Source organism: Myotis yumanensis, unplaced genomic scaffold (genome assembly GCF_028538775.1).
Source record: "Myotis yumanensis isolate MYYU_CA2020_CCGP unplaced genomic scaffold, mMyoYum1.0.hap1 SCAF_3, whole genome shotgun sequence".
Lineage (NCBI taxonomy): Eukaryota > Metazoa > Chordata > Mammalia > Chiroptera > Vespertilionidae > Myotis > Myotis yumanensis.
The window spans coordinates 16,149,282-16,168,919 of NW_027223754.1; the positions used below are offsets into that span (position 1 = coordinate 16,149,282).

General features: G+C 43.7%; 1 pseudogene; it reads left to right on the forward strand.

Annotated features, from left to right (window-relative positions):
- Window positions 1–234: 234 nt before the first annotated feature.
- Window positions 235–16,426, forward strand: LOC139005853 (securin-like; annotated as a pseudogene).
- Window positions 16,427–19,638: the final 3,212 nt, after the last annotated feature.

The window sequence follows — 19,638 nt, forward strand, 5'->3', positions numbered from 1 at the left end:
GGACCAGTGAGACCACAAGAAGCAACAGTCTCCGCCCTCAAAGAGCTTAGGGTCCAGCAGGGGAAAGTAATGCATTCAACAGTTGTGGATGATGAGTACAAGGTGCCGTGACACACAGAAAAGAGCCCTTCCCGCAGAGTGGACGGGACCCACAGGGGAGGTTCCTGGAGGAGGTGGAACCTAAGCCAATGCCAGAAGTTCTAGAAGGACGAGCCATACCAGGAGTCATGGAGAATGGAGATGTCCTCAAGGAGCCAGGCCACACCAAGAGAAAAGCACAGTCAAGTTCAGAAGCACAAGAGCTCCATCAATAAGGCAGGAAATGAGAGCTTTGTGGACAGATTCAGGTAACGAACATGAGACCAAGTCTTCTGTAAATTATAAAGTGCCCATCAAACAATAGGTGTAGGAGGGTAAGACAAATGAACATGTACTTCTAAGTCTTGTAAATTTAAAGTAACAGATAATCCTCATTCACTTATAAGTGTCACCATAAATTTTTTTAATTGAGTGTTTTACACTGAACTTTCCAATTCTTATTAAAAGTGGCAAAGCAAGTTGTAAATGAGAAAAAGAAAACAGCAGGTGTAAGAGTGAGTGATTCAACAAGTCTGGCAACTGGGGAGTCATAATCTTTGACTCCCGAGGTGCAACAGCCTCTGAAGATTGACATATAATGTGGGGAAGGCCAAGGAGTGTCACTCAACATGTTTGCCCTTTGTTGTGGATATTTACAAGGGGCTGCCAGGAAATTTGTGAAGGTTAGCATTCTAGTGAAGCCCACTGTAAATCCGGTTTCTAATCAAGAATACTCAGAAGACAGGGATTAGCCTACATTGAGGTCTTACTCTGCTTCCAACTTATCTTAAGTGCTTTACATGTTAGAATCTATTTATTCCCAACCACTTGCAGGGTGGGTATACTATTACTATGCCCATTTTATGGAGGAGGAAACTGAGGCACTGCGAGGGTGAGAGAAATGATGCACTTGCTCACCATAAAGCCAGAGTTAAAATGGCAGCAGCTCGTCAGAGCCCATATTCCTAACCACTGGGACCACTGCCTTTTCCAGCTGCAGTGAGCGGGCGTTTGGCAAACAGGCTGCCAGAACTGGGAACCCAGGGCTCACATTCCAGAGACAGAGTCCTGGAAATCAAGGACAGATGGACAGTAGGCAGAGTACAGGTGGCCTGGCCTTGGCACCCACCCCGAGGCAGCCATTGTCTGGAAAGAACAATTTGGGGAGTTTAGCTAACAGCTCACTTGCAGGAGTGCCAGGAAAAGAGGAAGTCCACGGGTGAATGACTTGGGGGTGAAAATCAGAATCGAGGTGCCTTCAGTGCCATCTTTCAAGCTGCTATGAATAGCAACAGGCAGAGCTGAACTTGCCGGTTCTTGGCAGGAGAGCAGTCAAGATTAATTACACAGATGGATCACTCTGCTCAGAAAAAGCCAGTGGATGGTTTGATGTAGTGACTTCTGCAACCATAAAACCTGGAGATGTATGGCTCGCTCTGCTGAACGGGGACCGGAAGAGATTGACCTCACATATAAAGTGAAAATGATATGCATGCATTTCACCAGGTGGGGGAAACTTTTCGTGCCACTTGCAAGTAGCGATCTGGTGCCCACGATGCTGGATTCAAAAGTCAAACTGGAAAAGTGCTATTGAAAAACGGCCCAGGGAACTGAATGTTGGAGAAGCGCTGGATTCTGACATGAAGAAGATTAGAATTCGGTGTCTGTGTCTTGAAAAGATCCCTGAATACATGAGCTTTAAGGAGGCGGGGAGGTTGGGGTTTCAGTTATTGTATAGTCAGGATATGTCTTCAGAGTAAATGCACGTCCAGGCTGTCAACCCGGCTGAAAGCTTGGTGACCTCCTCCTCCTGGGGACGGGGAGAGCGAGGCCAGTTGGGGTTTGTGGGCCAGGCTGTTGTCCTCTGGCCGGCGCCCCTGACTGCCCCGTCAGCCCTCCTCACTGGTCCTATGCGTGGGCTGCTTTTCTGTGAGGCTCCCGGTGATGGTTGTAGGGAGGTCGCCGCAGCAGCTGGAAAAGCACCACTTTGAGTGTGAAGAAAGGTGTGGAAGTCACAGGTCTGCTACTGGCCAATGATCCGATGTTGGGTGAGTCCATGTTCCTGTGCCTCAGTTTATTCATTGGTGAAATGGGACATTATCCCCCACAGAGATGTAGTGAGATTGAGATGGTGATTTATGAGAGTGTCTATAGGCTGCAGGCACCTGGAATGCTGGCTTCCCTAGTTAGCAGTGTTTGCGGCAAAATTTACCTGATATCCTTCTACCCCTGGTCCTTCACGTACCCTTTTTGTTTTGTTTTACTATTTTTATTGCACTAAAATATACTCACATAACATTACCATTTTTAAGTGTATAATTCAGGGGCATTAAATGTATTCACAGTGTTGTACAATCATCACCACTATCCATTTCCAGAGCTTTCCATCATCTCAAACTGAGACTCTGTACCCATCCTATATAATAAAAGGGTAATATGCAAATAGGCCAAATGGCAGAACATCCAATCAAAGTGTAATATGCTAATGATATGCTAAGGCTGCTCAACTGATCGTTTTGATGTGCACTGACCACCAGGGGGCAGTCAACTGGTTGACCAGTCACTATGAATTGCACTGACCACCAGGGGGCAGATACTCCAACCAGTAGGTTAGCTTGCCGCTGGGGTCTTGCTGATCAGGACTGAGATGGGCCGGCATGCCCTGGAGCCCTCCCGTGGTCCTTTCCAGCCTAATCGTGCACTGGTGGGGTCCCTTGGCCTGGCCTGTACTCTCTTGCAATCCAGGACCTCTCGGGGGATGTCGGAGAGCCAATTTCAGCCTGATCCTGCAGGCCACTCCCCTTGGGAGGGCACCAGACACAGGGCTCATGACTGGTGAGCACTGCTATGGCAGGGTGAGCCTCTCCCTATTAGAACTGATTGGGCACGAGCCCACGGCAGGCACAGTGGGGCCAGGATGAGCAGGAGTGGAAGGTAGGAGCTGCAGGTGGCGTTGGACTGTGTTTCGGCCCCATCCCTGCAGGCCACCCAGCGAGACCCACCCATGCACAAATTCGTGCACCAGGCCTCTATTAAATAATAACTCTTCATCAGCCCCTGCTCTCCACCGCTGGTAACCTCTATTCTACTTTCTGTCTCTATAAATTTGCCTATTCTAGATATTTCATCAAGTGGAATCATATAACATGTATTGTTTTATGTTTGGCTTATTTCACTTAGCATAATATTTTTAAGGATATGTTGTAATGTGTGTCAGAATTTCCTTCTGTTTAAGGCTGAATAATATTCCATTGTATGTGTATACCACATTTTGTTTATGTATTTATTCATCTATTGGTTGTTGTTTCTGCCTTTGGACAATTGTGAACAATGCTCCTATGTAGCAGGAGAATGGGTTTGAAACAAGGGCAGGCATTTGTAAGAAGCTATCTTTGTTCCGGTCACTGAACAGCATAGTCACTTGATCAGCCCGTGAGATTTGAATGCAACAAAACAAGTGTCAAGAAAACCTGATTAGAGAAACCCCGAGTACTCACATGGTCCTTACGCTGTGATAACCTCCTACAGAAATGTCACATGCAGGCTGTGTGTGACGGCAGATACTGCTGACTTGAAATTTGAGAGCCAGGCAGGAGTGTGAGCATTTGATTTCAATCTGAGAAAATTCCAGAAGACTGAATTCAGAGGATTTGTGAACACCACCGCATCCATACAATTGGATTTCATCAACAAACTCAGACTTATTTTCTAGCCCAAACTGGGTCATTCCAAGTATATTAAAGGGCAGAGAGAAATAGATGGAAATGGTGGTTAGAATGCAATTCAGAGATACAGTTTCCACGTGCCTGTTTATTTTACGCTGGTTAGTGCTTAAGCCTCAGGAGTCCAAAACCAAACTAGACTCGTGAACAGTATCACTTCCTAAAGCCACGTTCTATTCCATATCCTGTACACCCTCCAAAGCCACACAAAGGAGCAAGACCCACCTCGTGTACTTCTATCAGGGACAGAGCATGTTTTCTAAGTTTGGGGTAAAGAGTTGCAGGAGGAGCTCCCCAATCTTCATGAACATCACCGCAGTGTCTGAGAAGATGGATGGAAAATAAGTCTAAATACTATTAAACTTTCTGTAACTTGGGGCCCAATGAACCTTGTTTCCATTCTGTCTATATTGTTGGTGCTCTACTGCATTTAATATTTAACTATTATTGTTATGTACATGGCAGTACTTCACAGAAGTATTTAATGTCTTAAATATATGTAAAGTCTGTCCACGTATGGACTGTTAGGTTCAGAAGGATCCTATTCGGGCCTGCAAGCACCTTAGTTGTGTCCAGGTTCCTGTGCAAATATAGCAAGATGCCAGGATCTTACAAGGAAGTAGAAGGCTGAAGACTAATGGTCACCCTGCAACCCAGGTAAGGAAAGAAGATTCAACTGGTGCTTGAGCCATGACTCTGGGCCTTCATGGGAAACCTTCCCCAACTCTGACGTCTTCTTTCCTTGCCCAGGGCTCAGCAACCTGGACTGCAATTCCACCTTCACACCCTGGGTCCTGCTGTAACCCCACCAACAAGTGCATATTCAACCCCGTCCCATCAGCCTAGTCCTGTCTCAGATGAATCTCCTCTCAGTGGCTCAGCAAGGAGAACCTAATTCCTTCAGCATCTTTCAGAATGATCTGTAATAACACAGGCATCTTAAAGGAAGGAACAAGGCATCAGTGAAGCTTAAAATGAAATTAAACACAATCCTGCCACAAAGTACCCAGCTCATTGAGATCACAGTCCAAATACTAATACGGGACTCAGTGCAGCTGCTAAAGGAGGTGATGGGAAACAGAAGCGATGCAAACAACTACCCAAAAGGGGTTGTTGAGGGAATTTTTTAAAAAATTGAGATATAATTGACATAGAACATTGTATTCATTTTAGGCGTACTAAACTGATTTATGTATGTATTACAATAAAATGATCACCACCGTAAGTTTAGTTAACATCCTTCACCTCATACAGTTATAGTTTTTTCTCTTGTGATGAGAACTTTTAAGAGCTACTCTCTTGGCAACTTTCAGGTAAACAGTACATACAGTATTGTTAACCATGACCACATCCCAGGACTTATCTTATAACTAGAAGTTTGCACCTTTGACCCCTTCACTCAATTTTCCTCCTCCTCACCCACTGCCTTTTTGAGGGAACTTTTCAGGGGGTAGGAGATTGGACAAGGTGACCTTCCAACTGTGGGATTTAATAATCACAAAGCCGGTCCAGCCTGGCACCTGTGCCTGCCGAGGGCCCGGCCCTGTGGGGAGGGCCTGCCCAGCTCTGTCCATGTGGGTATTTCAGAGGTGAAGGGTCAGCGCAGCCCTGAGGCTGCAGATCTGCAACCACGCTCACTAGGCAGCTTATTTGTTAGAGAGATCTCCAACTGGTGACTATCTGCACCTTTCTCTCTACAAATTCTGAATTCAGGTGGAGAAACTGGGTGTTATATATGAGCCCCGCAATTTCCAAGCTTTAGCATTTAGAGCAGTGGTTCTCAACCTTCCTAATGCCGCGACCCTTTAATACAGTTTCTCATGTTGTGGTGACCCCCAACCATAAAATTATTTTCGTTGCTACTTCATAACTGTAATTTTGCTACTGTTATGAATTGTAATGTAAATATCTGATATGCAGGATGTATTTAGGCGACCCCTGTGAAAGGGTCGTTCGACCCCCAAAGGGGTCGCGACCCACAGGTTGAGAACTGCTGATTTAGAGGAAATCCTTTACCCTCCTTTATTCTAACCACTCACAATCCAACACAAGGACACACACACACACACACACACACACACACACACACACTCCCGCCTCGTGTTTTAAAGCGTCCAACCTCTGCTCTCTTCCTCTCGAGGTCCCAGGCGCCTTTTAACACATCAAGCTGGATTATCTGGCCTGAAAGGGCTCCTGGCTGCCTTCCACCGAGGGGAGACGTATCATTGATGAGGTGCCAGGGATCCTGTCCTGGTTCAGATAATGTGGGGGTGTCTCTTCTACCATGTGGACAGATAGACGTCATGGAACCCATCCTCCATGGAAGACCCCAGGGCTCTCAGAAGCCACCTGCTCTTTGTCAGGTCTGTCCTCACTTCCATTCAAGATTCCTGAGGCCACCGTCCAGGAGCCTGGCTCTGCCCAGTAGGATTGGCTGGTCATTTATAACACAGAACCATTTTCTAGCACGAAACTTCCCCTGAGGAAACAAGACTGTCTCCAAAGCCAGGTCAATGTCAGGTCAGATAAGCACAGCCTGGAATTTTCAAGTATGTGCAGTGGCTGGTCCCACAATCTCATCTCTAGTGTGCAAGGCTGGGCGCACTGATGATTTCCTGACAGGTGCCAGGAGCCGGGGCTCTGCTGGAGATAGGAGGGAATGCTGAGTATGTCCACATGATGGTGGTGGAGGAGAATTCACTCCTGTGAACACGTGGTTCCTGACCCATGACTGCTCTCATTCAGCTGCCAGAGCCCAAGGGGGCCCAGAAAGGGGCCCTAGCTTACCTCTCCAAGTTCTCCAACACCGAGAATTGCTGAAGGTCTTCCAAATATACTTATTGATGTTTACATGGAAACTCAGTTAAGGGGTCACACAGGGTGGCCAGGTGCACTTGTGCAGGGTGTGGGTGATGACACCCCGGAGCTGTGCAGTGCCCAACCACTGAGGCACATGGCTGACTGCATGTCCCCACAGAGTGGCTTTATGGGGCTCTTTTGCCACAGTCTGGGTTTGGTCACCAGCTTCAGAGGTTTGGCCATCTCATTTGTGAAGACTAGAGCCTTTCTCAGGAAAATCAGTATGAGCCAGTGGTTGAGGAAGGTTTTTGGAGGAAGAAGATTTGAGATGAATAGAAAATATGGTGATCTTCAGAGAATCAAAGAAGTATTTAATATGCACCTTTTTATTCAGTGCCTCCAAATGTTCCCAATGTACTGGATTTAATGGTGGAGGCTGGAGAAATATGAAATACATTCTCTAGTCTTAAATGGCTTAGAGTCTAGTAGTTGGTGAAGTAGAACATACAGGAAGAGAGCGTGATCAATACCAGCCAATATCCAATTAGGGGCTAAATGATGTCCCATTATCTTTCAGTGCGGTAGACTCTCAGAGGACGAGACATCAGTAATGGGGAGGATGGTCAGGAAAGGCTTCCTGCAGGAGCTGGGACTTGAGATGTACCTCGGAGAATGCAGGGGTCAGATGGAGGTTATCCCATCAGTAAATGTGTAGAACGGGGAGAGGACATGGTGTGTTCAGGGGTTGGGAACAGTGGAGCAGACACAGATGCTGGCCAGCCTCTGTCGCATCTTCATATTTGGGAGTTGGTATAAGCTGGATCCCTCAAAGCTACCCAAAGAATTTGGAATCAAGGTTGCTACTCTGTGAGTTAAACTGTACAACTTATTCACAAGCTCTGCAAACTCATCTAAGAGAGACTGCCTCCAGCCCTGCAGGACTCAGTAATACCAGGGGCTTGGAAATGTTGTTTCTTCACCTAAAGATACTGCCTTTGGGGAAGGGATAGTCAGCCACAGAGCTAGGAGCACCATGGGGGGAATGTCTCCTGTGCCTAACTCAGCATTGTCCAGGGAGAATGTGCCCCAACCCAGGTTGCCCACTCTGAGGGGCTGGTATAGATCTCATTTGAATCACAGAAGCCTGTGTGAGCACGGCTAAGGTGGGTTGTTCTCCTGCCTTCCTGACCACCCATTACTGGCTGAGCCATGCATTTTGTCACTCAGTTCTGTCCCACCTGAATGTACACTCTGTCTTAAACTCTGAGAGTCTGTCTGCATACCTGCAGCCAGGGTTTGGGTGACGCTAGATCCAGGCTGGGGTGGCACCTGGCAAGACAAGGTCTCAGCCATTGTTTGTTGTTGCACTGAAGGTCGCCTTTCCCACCCATGGAAAGTTACCCTCCCGACCGTGCCACTGTTGTCTATCGAGAGGCAGGCTTTAGCATAAGGTGGACCTGGGCATGAGTTCTGGAGCTGTCACTTATGAGCTGTCCCTGCAGGCAACACCTCCCCTAAGCTTTCTAGGCCTCCACTTCCTCATCTATAAGTTAGGGGGTATAAGACCACCCACCATACAGAACTATTGTGTATCTTCAGTGCCATCATCCACTGAAAATGCAAAGCACGTAGAATAAGAGTTATAAGCAAGTTCTTTGGAATCAGACCACTTGACCTTGACCAGTTTCATTCTCTAAACTGGTTTGCTTTTCTGTATAATAGAGATAATCATGTGAACCTCATGAGCTCTTTGTGGGGATTAAGCCAGATGGTATTAGGTACTTATATGTTATTATTAATATTAGCAGTATGTTAACAGTAGTAATTTTAAAATATTGTTATCACAGTAACTGGTGCACGGAGAGTACTCAATCACTGTCATCTTCCACAAGGCCATGGCTTACAGCCCTCTGTTTCTCTCCCAGGTATCAGGCTAGGTCCACATCTACCAACTACAAAATCACAGCAGGGTTGGTGGCCTGATCAAATCAACCAACTGAAGATGGAAAATATTTGGGGGGAAATGTTACATTGTTGCTGACATGTACTTTATAGTTAGGCCCAGGATGGCTGCATTTGTACTGAACTTGTACAGACTTTTTTGGTCATTATTTCCTAAACAATACAGTATAACAGCTCCTTACATAGCATATACATTCTATTAAATACTATAAGTAATCTAGAAATAATTTAAAATATAGGGGAAGATGTACATGGGTTATATGCAAGTACTACAGCAATTTGTATAAGGGACTTGAGCATCAGTGGATTTCGGTACCCACTCGAGGTTCTGGAACCCACCCCCCAGATACCGAGGGAGGACTGTCCTATCTACCAAGGCAGCCAGAGGCCTCAGCATCTCCAGTTACATCCCTTTCTCTCAGCCCCACCACACGGGTCATCCTGATCTAATTCCTTAATCCTGCCAAGACCTGTGATAAACTCTTACTCTAGGGTGGCATTTAACAATTTGCAACACAAAAAAAATCTGCAAGACTCTCCAGTTAGCAGATCTTTTGACAACAGCTCTTTTCCCAAAGTACAGCTCAGAGGACGCCTACGCTAAGCGGAAGTACCTCTCCAGCAGAAAATCACTCTACACCGCACAGCCCATCGGGTCATCAGCGTTTCCAGGAGCTTGGCTTAGCGTGCTCAGTCCTGGGGCCACCGACTGTTTCATGTGCAGGCTGTCAGCCCCCTTGTTTGTATGGGATGGTCCAGGCGATTCCTCAGAGGACGGCGACCTCCCACCCTTTGTGAAATGATGCTCGAATGCTCTCCGACCTCTCAGGCTTTATCCTGTGCAGCCATCGCTGGAATCTATAAAGTAAGGCTCTGCGCTCGGAGCCCCCGCCAAGTTGAGACCTTTCGTACATTTAATTTCTGAAATTCTCCCTTCGGTTCCTGCCACCTACGGTCTATTACTCGATTATTCTCTATCCTTTTTAGGTAGTGATTTTAATGCAACTCAACAGGTGCCATAATTTACTCCTCCGAGGGGGCTGCCGTTCTGTGATGATGAGAACCACTATATTCCCACTTAATCATATTCCCTGGGATTCGGGGCAGCCTCCAGGTGAAAGGAGAAGGTATGACTGTGCAGCGTTGCTCTTGTTCGTTTGGACTGTAGCTCATTCTTGCCCATTTAGATTCCAGAAAATCAAGACTGTTCAATGGTGTCACGGGCACAGCGGGAAAACTGCAAAGAGGCTATCATGACTTAGGGCAGTGATGGCGAACCTATGACACGAGTGTCAGAGGTGACATGCGAACTCATTTTTTTGGTTGATTTTCCTTTGTTAAATGGCATTTAAATATATAAAATAATTATCAAAAATATAAATCTTTGTTTTACTATGGTTGCAAATATCAAAAATTTTCTGTATGTGACACGGCACCAGAGTTAAGTTAGGGTTTTTCAAAATGCTGACATGCCAAGCTCAAAAGGTTCACCATCACTGATTAGCGGGCGAAAACAAGTTCAGATGTAACAAGGGATGATTTTAGAAGCTTCCCCTTTAGTTAGACAAAATGTGCTACAAGCCCAGAAGAAAGATTAATGACCTAAAACAGCACCAACTTAGTAGAGCCACGATTCGCTGATAAGGGAAGGGAGGGATAAAGAGAATATTAAAACCCCTGATAAGTCTAAAATGTATTTGCGTTTGTCTATGAAATACAGTCATGCCCAGAAGCACAGACCTCGGTCCCCAGAGTCACAGAGTAACATTTGTTTCTTCAAGAGGCTCCCTCCCGACTAGGAACACGTCACTGGCCGAGAATCAGGCTTGGTGGAGCTGCGAGGAGAGGATTCAGGAGGTCTGCATATTAATAGACACCCCAGGAGGTTCCGAGGCAGGTGGTTTGTGGACCACACTTGGAGAAACTCTGAAGTCGATGACTCCAGGATTTTTCAGCTGTGAATAATATACACACGATCTCCAAACCTTCGATTCTTTGTATATCTTAGACTTCATAGCCTCTGTGGACACATGCGGGGAGAGACTGCACCATCTGTTTCTCCCCTATATATATGGGTTCCACATGTGCCTCATTTACAATAGAACAACTGAACATATACGTTTTCAGTAAAATCAAATAAATACAGCGTATGGATTTGAGTATTTTCTTTCCTTCCTTGGCCCAGAAGAAGAACGTAATTTATAAAGGATGACCTGAATCACAAACGCAGCTCCACATCTTGAGAACTAAACACAGACGTGTCCGTGTGTTTGATTTCAGGTTCCATTTCAAACAAACTCAGGGCTCTTGTCCTTGCTGTTCTGAAGGCTTCTCTGTTCTTTCGGCCTCAAACCTGAGTTTGACCTCCAAATTCTGATGTCTGTGGAGGTCTCTGAAACCCGGCCGTCATTATTGCTGAGCTCTGCCCTGCCCTGCCCTGCCTACGTGGAAATGAATTTTTTTCTTCTGTTGATCTTTCCCCTTCAGGGATAGCAAGTAAATTTCAACTCATGAGCCGATGGTGGGCATTTGGCAGAGGCTGACAGAAGGAGTGGGTAGAGAAGGATTCTGAGGCTCTGTAGGGGCTCCAAGTAAAGGAGGGTGATCTGGGTCCCTATAGGGGAGGATGGCGCCACTTTTGTACCACATATTTGCCAGTCTAGCCTGGGCTTTTCTCTTTCAAAGACCTACTCTTTTTTATACATAATGTAGAACTGGAAGAGAACTTGTTCCTTTTTCTTTTTTGGATTCCACATGTAAGGTAATACCATGCAGTGTTTTATTTCGCTGTCCCGCTAATTTCGCTTAGCATAATGCCTTCCAGCATCATTCATGCTATTGCAACTGGTGGAATTTTCTTTAAAATTTCATTATATATATATATATATATATATATATATATATATATATATCACATGTTCTTTATCCACTCATCTATAGATGGATACTTAGGTATCCATTTTGCTGAATGATGTAAATGGCATTCTCAAGGTTTTGGTAGCTTATCAGAGATGTCCTACTTTACCTGGATTCTTTCACTTTCTAATCGATGTATAGATTTGTCAAGTTTGCTGATATGAATAGTGCTTCAATGTATATGGGAGTGCAGATATCTCTTCAAGATAGTAATTTCATTTCCTTTGGATATATACCTAGAAGTTGGGTCATATAATACATATGGGTCATATAATAGTTCTATTTTTAATTTTTTGAGAAACCTCCATACTGCTTTCCATAGTGGCTGTATCAGTTTACATTCATACCAAGAGTGTATGAGGATTCCATTCCTTCATATCTTCACCAATATTTATCATCTCTTCTTTTTTTTTATAGTAGCCATCCTGACAGGTATGAGGTGATATCTGATTGTGGTTTTGATTTGCATTTCTTTGATAATTAGTGCTGTTGAGCACCTACCTTTTTATGTATCTGTATATCTTCAGATGGACATTTGTATATCTTCTTTAGAAAAATGTCTATTCAGGTCCTTTGCCCATTTTAAAATCAGATTATTATTATTATTACTAGAGGTCCAGTGCACAAAATTCATGCATGGGTAGGGTCCCTACGCCTGGCTGGCAATCAGGGCTGATCAGGGCCTTCCGGTTACTGGCCGGGGGGCCTCCCTTTCACAACTGCCGGCTGCCAGCAGGGGCCTTCCTTCATTCCACGCTGACCCCTGGTGGTCAGCTCATGTCATAGCAAGCAATCGGTCTCCAGGTTGAACTCCTGCAGGGACAATTTGCATATTAGGCTTTTATATAGAGAGATTTTGCTATTGAGTTATATGAGTTCCTTATATAGTTTAGATAATAGTCCCTTATCAAATATATGGTTGACAATATATTTTCATTTTGTTACTTGCTTTCTTTGCTGTGCAGAAGCTTTTTAGTTTGATATAGTCCCACTTGTTTATTTCTGCTTTTGTTGCCTATACTTTTGGTATCATATTAAAAAAGTCATTGCCATGACCAATGTCAAAGAGCTTTTTCTTTATGTTTTCTTTAGGAGTTTTATTAGGTGTATTTTTCCATGTCTTACATTTAAGTCTTTAATCCATTTCAAGTTAATGCTTGTGAATGATGAAAATGGTATTCTCTAGGCTTTGATAGCTTATGAGAGATGCCTTATTCTAGCTGGATTCTTTGACCTTCTAATAAATAGATTTGTCAAGTTTGCTGATTTTAAAGTTATATATACTCATAAACCAACATACAAAAAACACCTTTACCCTCATGAAGTGTGTGCCTCATCCTTCAATTGGGAGGAAACCCAATGGAAACAGTTTTCCCTAAAGCTTGCTGTGCACTATTATAACTCATTGGCTTTATTGGGGGAGGGGGGCGGGATGGGGAGAAGAGAGAGCTTGAGTAAAATGGAAATAAATATTATGCACATCCAGCATTCAACTTCTTTGATTTCAGGCAGGCTGATTTAGTGGTCAGAATTCAGGTGATAGGAGAGGAGGGTAGCAAGAAAGAGAGAAAGAGAAAATAGTTATAAGTGGGTAAAGCAATGAGTCCTTGGATAGTAATACTGTTCTCATATCATTTCTGTTGCATTGTTTTATTGAAAAGAAGAATCAATAAAAAGATGATGCTCAAGGTTTTTAACTTAGTGAATTTCATCTAGGACCAAATACATCTGACAGCAGTCTGCCTTTTAAAAATGCAAACACTATGCACAGATTTATTAATTTTCATGTTATGAATATTTAAATAAGGCTATCCCTTTGGAATCATTTTACACTGAGCTAATGCACTTACATTTTTAATGAAATGAGTAGTCAACCATTAAAAATAAAATATTGATGTGAATTGTTAGACTAATTGATTGGGGAAGAAAATTATTGTGTAAGCAATCAGAGATTTAAGAAAAATGAATAGAAATTGAACCACTCAATTATTGTTAGCCCTTGGCATTAAGGAAGACTCTGTCCAATCTATCTCTTTGCTTTATGAACAATCGTGTTGTTGTTTTTAAGTCTAAATAAAATCATCATTGTAAAGGAAGCCTCAGGAAGGGAATGTGAGTCAAGAAGTAATGTGATCTTCCCCAGCAGTACTTAACTGTTTAGTTCTGTTAGTGTAGGTAGCTAGACATTAATAAAGGAAGGATGCAAAGGGGACCAGACATTATTCCACATGATCAACTAGGGAACATAAGCCTGCTTACTTCCCCAGGAAGTTACAGCTTCACACACTCCCCAGGGAACTGCCCATCAGTTCCCCTGCAGATCGATGAGGGTAGGGATAGAATGATAAAGAGGGAGGTAAGCACATGCGCAGTAAGAGCCACCATGGGGACCACAGAGGCCTGTCAGTCTAGCCTGGGGAAAGAATGGATTGGTTAAGGAGTGGGCTTTTTTTTAAAAATATATTTTACTGATTTTTTACAGAGAGGAAAGGAGAGGGATAAAGAGTTAGAAACATCTATGAGAGAGAAACATCGATCAGCTGCCTCCTGCACAACCAAGGTACATGCCCCTGACCAGAATCGAAACCAGGACCCCTCAGTCTGCAGGTCGGCTCTCTATCCACTGAGCCAAACCAGTTAGGGCAGTGGTCAGCAAACTCATTAGTCAACAGAGCCAAATATCAACAGTACAACAATTGAAATTTCTTTTGAGAGCCAAATTTTTTAAACTTAAACTATATAGGTAGGTACATTGTTATTAACTTAATTAGGGTACTCCTAAGGCTTAGAAAGAGCCACACTCAAGGGGCCAAAGAGCCGCATGTGGCTCTCGAGCCGCAGTTTGCCGACCACTGGTAGGGCAAGGAACTTGGGAAGTTGGTTGGTTAGTATAAGAAAGTGCCTAGTCCTTACTAAGCCCCAGATAATATAATCCCAGCTAACAGAGCCCTTTATCTCTCCCCCTCCCCATAACATATGCTTTCCCGGTTCTTCCCATGTTCTCTTCATAGCAGCTATGTGGGGCTAGCAGCACCTGAAGTCCTGGCAGCTACAGGGACTCCAAATGCAGGGCCCCAGCCGAGGCCCAGCTGGGAAAACAACCTCAGCTAGCAGGACAGCAAGAAAGGCTGGACTGGACTAGCCTTGGAATGCCACAATGTCTGGACACTGGCCCTATTTCTGGGCCTGTTGAAGGCAAGATTGGACGTTTCTATGGCAGGACAGACAGAGGTGGGATATTGGAAACCCAAGGGAACTCCTTTGATTTTGCACCTGGTGCCACAAATACATTTTATCACCATCCTCCCTGTGGGTCTCCTGGAATGCTTTCCTTAGGACCCCACAAGAAACCCACTTCTACAGGCAGCACTTCCTGCTACAAAATATGGGGATGGGGAAGTGAGATAATTTGCTTTGTAATTCAGGCTCCAAACCTGCCCTTCTCACCCCCCCCCCCCCCCCCCGCCCTCCCCATTCAACATAGAATACAGTAACTCAAACTGAAGATGTCTCCCCTGGATTTCAAGATGCCTGCACTCTTATCAAGATGTGAATAAATGTAATTTTAAATCACTTTAAAGATTAGTAGTTTAAAATCCTTTTGAAGTATTTTTTTTAAGTGGAAGAATTATTATGTAAAGCAAACCTTGGCATTCCTTCTAAGTATAATTTTCTGTGTTTGATTGTTTTAAAGTGAGGCATACCTTTCTTTGAGTTAAAGGTTTAGGCTTAACCACTGAAGACTGCTCAGTTTTCACATTCTTTTTAGCAGCTGAATCTATAAATGAAGAGCACAGATTCACTGTCACCCCACATTCAGTTAGGAGAGAGTTGATAAACAGAAAAGGCAAAAAGAGCTATAACTCATTCAAGAAAAGATTGAGTTCAGATTTCTTTCCAAAGACTTCTCACTTAGCTGTTTTTATGAGGAAGGCACGTATAGGCTCAACAAAACATGAGGCCCAGCATGGTAGGTGCCAGGGCCTCAAAAAAACAACAAAAAAATGGAGAAAGTGAATTGTTGGTATTCTGTAGACAGAAATAGAGACTAGAGGAGTGAGAGCATTAAGGGTATTGGAAAGAGGGTTGAAATGATGCACTAGGGAGGGGAAGCACAGGGTGTGGGGGATGTGGGAAGAGCCAGGTATAGGAGAAGCAGCAAAGACCCAGAATTTGGCAATTAGTGTCATTTAGTGCAGGGCTTTTCATGCATATAAATCCCCTGGGGAGCTTGTTAAAATGCAGATTTTGAGTCAGTTCTGCATTTCTACCAAGCTCCCAGAAGAGGCCCAGGCCCCTCTTGGATGAGTTTGGCTGTTGATTCTAACCTAATCCAGATTGGCTACTCTGATCTTTGTGATAAGGAAAATGGAGAATCAACCACCTGTGTGGCTCCTAAGGATGGGCAGACGCTGGGGTCCGGGCCATCAGACAAAGCTTTAGATGGGAGATCACAGGTTTCAACACATGTTGGCAATGTTTGCTGCCCCAACAGCCTTACCTGAGCTGCCAGAAAGGCTATGGGAAGTTTCACCAGAGTCACAGGAAAGTCCCTAAGCAAAGGCGAATGGACCCCTCAAACAAAAACAAACTTCTCTGTCAAAAGGATGACCAAGAAGACCGTTAAAGCATAAAGCTCTGTTCCTGCCTCAGATGACACCTATCCAGAAGTAGAAAAATTCTTTCCCTTCAATCCTCTAGATTTTGGGAGTGTTGGCCATCTGAAGAACAGCAGGCTCCTCCCCTTGAGTGGAGTGTCTCTCATGCTTCTCAGTGAGGAGAGGGAACTTGAAATGCTATTACACCTGTCCCCCCACCCTTCACCTCTAAAGACGTGCCCTCTTCAGCCCTCTTCACCGTGGGAGTCTAGTCAGTTGCCAGCTCCTTCAAGCATCCTGTGCACTCTGGTTGTTGAATTGCCACCAGTTTGCTATGACTTAGATATTTAAATTTCTTAACACTTCGTAGTTTGTGTGTGTGTATTAGTATTTGTATTAAGCAATTCTTTATTTAAAAAAAAAAAGGTCAACACTGCTCATCCAGGTTGCAGATTGAGTAGCAAGATTAGAAGATCCCATTTCATCTGTTGGAATGTGAAGAATGTCTGTGCCAAAGAATGAATTATTTATTAAGTGCCTGTTGTGTACCTAGCAATCGGCTAAGTACTCTGAGGAGTTTAAAAGAAGATGAGAACTGCCTTGTACAGGAGCTTAGAGTCTTATGGAGGAGATAAGACATGCAAACACAAACCCACTAGAGTAAAACAGAAGAGACTGTGTTTTAGAGAGCCTACCTGCGGCCAGAAGGCTACAGGAAGATAGAGAGGTCTATCTAGGCATGGTGGAGCTTAGGCAGGCAGAAAGGAGGGGGTGGGACCTTAAATTGAAATGAAAACAGAGGGGAAGAGTGTGGAATGCAGGTGCAAGGAACTGCAGAGACCTCTGTGGGGCCATAATATTCTATTGCAACCCCATACAGGGACAATCTTTGGGGTTGAAAAGCCTAAGTGTTGTGGCTGGATCTGAGTTCAAATGAAAGGCAGGTGTGTCTCCTAGGCACGCAGCATATGACTGGCACAGTAATGGTCATGCAGTAGGTGACTGACTCAATGAACCACAGAGCAGCTACTGTGCATATACTAACATGCCCTGCTGTAGGCATTCAGGTTCTAAAACTGAGGGGAAAAATGGATTCCCATTTTTAACAGTGGGAGAAAAGCATAAATAATGTTTGTGACTTGACAATCCACTTAAAATATTCATGTCTTACTTGCTGCTGAATGAAACAAAAAAATATTAAGGATAACATTTTCCTTCTCACTCTCCATTTTGAAGAACAACCACGTATCTTCAAACTCAGACTCTCTGGGTGTTCAAGGCCTTGAGAAGAAAACCTTGCCTGGCTTTGGGAAGATTTGACCCACTCTAGTTTATGTTGGTGTTGCCAGAAGAGGAGGATGTCCTGTACCCACAGGTCCTGGGGCTAAATCACATGGCCACACTGTGTAAAGTGGTGATTAACAGTGGTGTCTCGGTAACTCACCCAGGGCCACGAGCAATGAGTGTGTCTGGAAAGAGGAGAAGGCTTTGCCCAGGAGGGATTGACATTTGAATGGGCCTTGAAGGACAAGGAGAAGCTGCCAGGTGGCACAGGGGTAAGGATCTCTAGAAGGAGGTGTGGCTCCAACAGAGCCATGGCTAAATCCCCGTGTTAGGGAAATGATGTGCCATGGATTTTAGTTGAAACCTGGGGCACATGACGGGCTGTGACAGGAGGGAAACATGGGAAGGTAAACTGAGGCCAAACTAAGAGAAATCTTGAACCTTAGGCAGAAGTTTTTAGATCCCCTCCTGATTACAGAGGTATCCAATCATGACTTTCCCATCTTGCTTGGATCAGATATGATTGCACACACATAACATGGGCAATTGGCTTTGGACTATGGTTAGAAAAACATGACTACTGGACCCAAAGTTCCATTAGAAATCATTGTCCTCAATCAGCTGTTTCCTGAATTGTGTGGTGATGAAGGAGTACACGGAGGCATGTAAACCACAGGTGATTTGTGATTTCCTTTCTAATGTGCTGTGTAGTTTTTGGCAAGGGGCAACTTACCTGAACCTCAGTTTCCCCTGCTGCACTAGGAGTAATGCTTATTTTGGCATAATAAACTTAGCGGTTCTTACAATGATGGTCCCTGAGTGGTTCCTATGTGCCATTCACACGCATCATCTACCTAATCTTCCAACCACCTAATGAGGTGGGCTCTGTGATCAGCCCTTTTACAGTTGAAGAAACCAAGGCTTAAAGTATTTAAATCATTGGCATGAGGACACACATGGCTAATAATTAGGGAAGCTTAATCCCAAGTCTGTCTGATCCTAAACTCTTAACCTATACCCAATTCTGCAACATCTCACACCTCCAAGATGGTCATTTTTAACCATCACCATTTTAAAGAAAACCTCCAACTCAAAATTGTCCAAAGTACTTTTAGGACATTTTGCCTCCTAATGCACACACTGCTGGGAAGGAACACAGAATCACCTGACGCCGACTGATAAGACTTTAGAATACACTTGGTTCACTCTCCTCTCTTTACACAAGAAAAGAGGTAAGCAGCCAGGCTGTGGACCTCGATCACAGAGCTGGTCCTAGTAATAGCTGGTCCTGTTAAATTTCAATGTGTTTCGGTGTATTGGAGATCTGAGTTTTTGCACTCACTCATTTCTATTTCTCTACAGTCAAGAGCCATTTTCTGGCTTCCTTTATAATCCCACATTTCAGAGTGACATTGAAAATAAGTATCCTGGGGGCTTGGAGAGGCAGGGTCAGACAGGTATGTTGAAGCCGATTGACAGCTCCCAACGAAGATCTGGATTTTGATGTTTCCTGGGAGGAGGTTTGGGCATATGTTGCTTCACGGAAAGTGCTAGAAAACAGTTTTCTCATTATTAAAATGGATATAATATTCTTTAAGAGAAAAAAATGTGGTATTAAGTCGTAAAATGCTCTTGAAAACTTAAGACCAAAAAACTATCAAGAGTCTTAAAACTATATTCATACTCTTTAATTTAGTAACTTATTTCTACAAATACATTTAAAGGGAAAATTCTGAAATTCACAAAGATATGTAGACATTAATGTGCATCTCATCATTACTCATTCATGTCCTTTAAAAAAGAATAAAACTAAAACAACCTAACTGGTTAACCTCAGAGCAATACCCACAACATAGAATATTATGAAGCCATTAAATATTCATAAATGAATTCAATGACATGACTAAATTCTTATTATACAATCTTAAGTGGGGGGAAAATGATGGAGAAAACAATATAAATAGCATGACCTCAAAATGTAAAAAAAATCATAGAAAGTGGAGAATGTACTAAAATGCTAATAGAGTTTCCCAATTTTGGGGGGGGTGGTGGTAAAATTATAGGATTAAGAATGATTTTGTTTTTCTGTAAACTTATCATAGTTTTCCAAGTTTTATACAAGAGAATGAGTTTCTTTTGTAATTAAGGAAAAAAGAGGCACAGAAAATCTTGTATAAATAGCAAAGATGATCTCTTTAAACACCTGCTTTATTTTCCATTTAGAGCTGTCATCCTACATTGACATAAAGCTGTATATTGACTCAGAATAGACAAGAGTA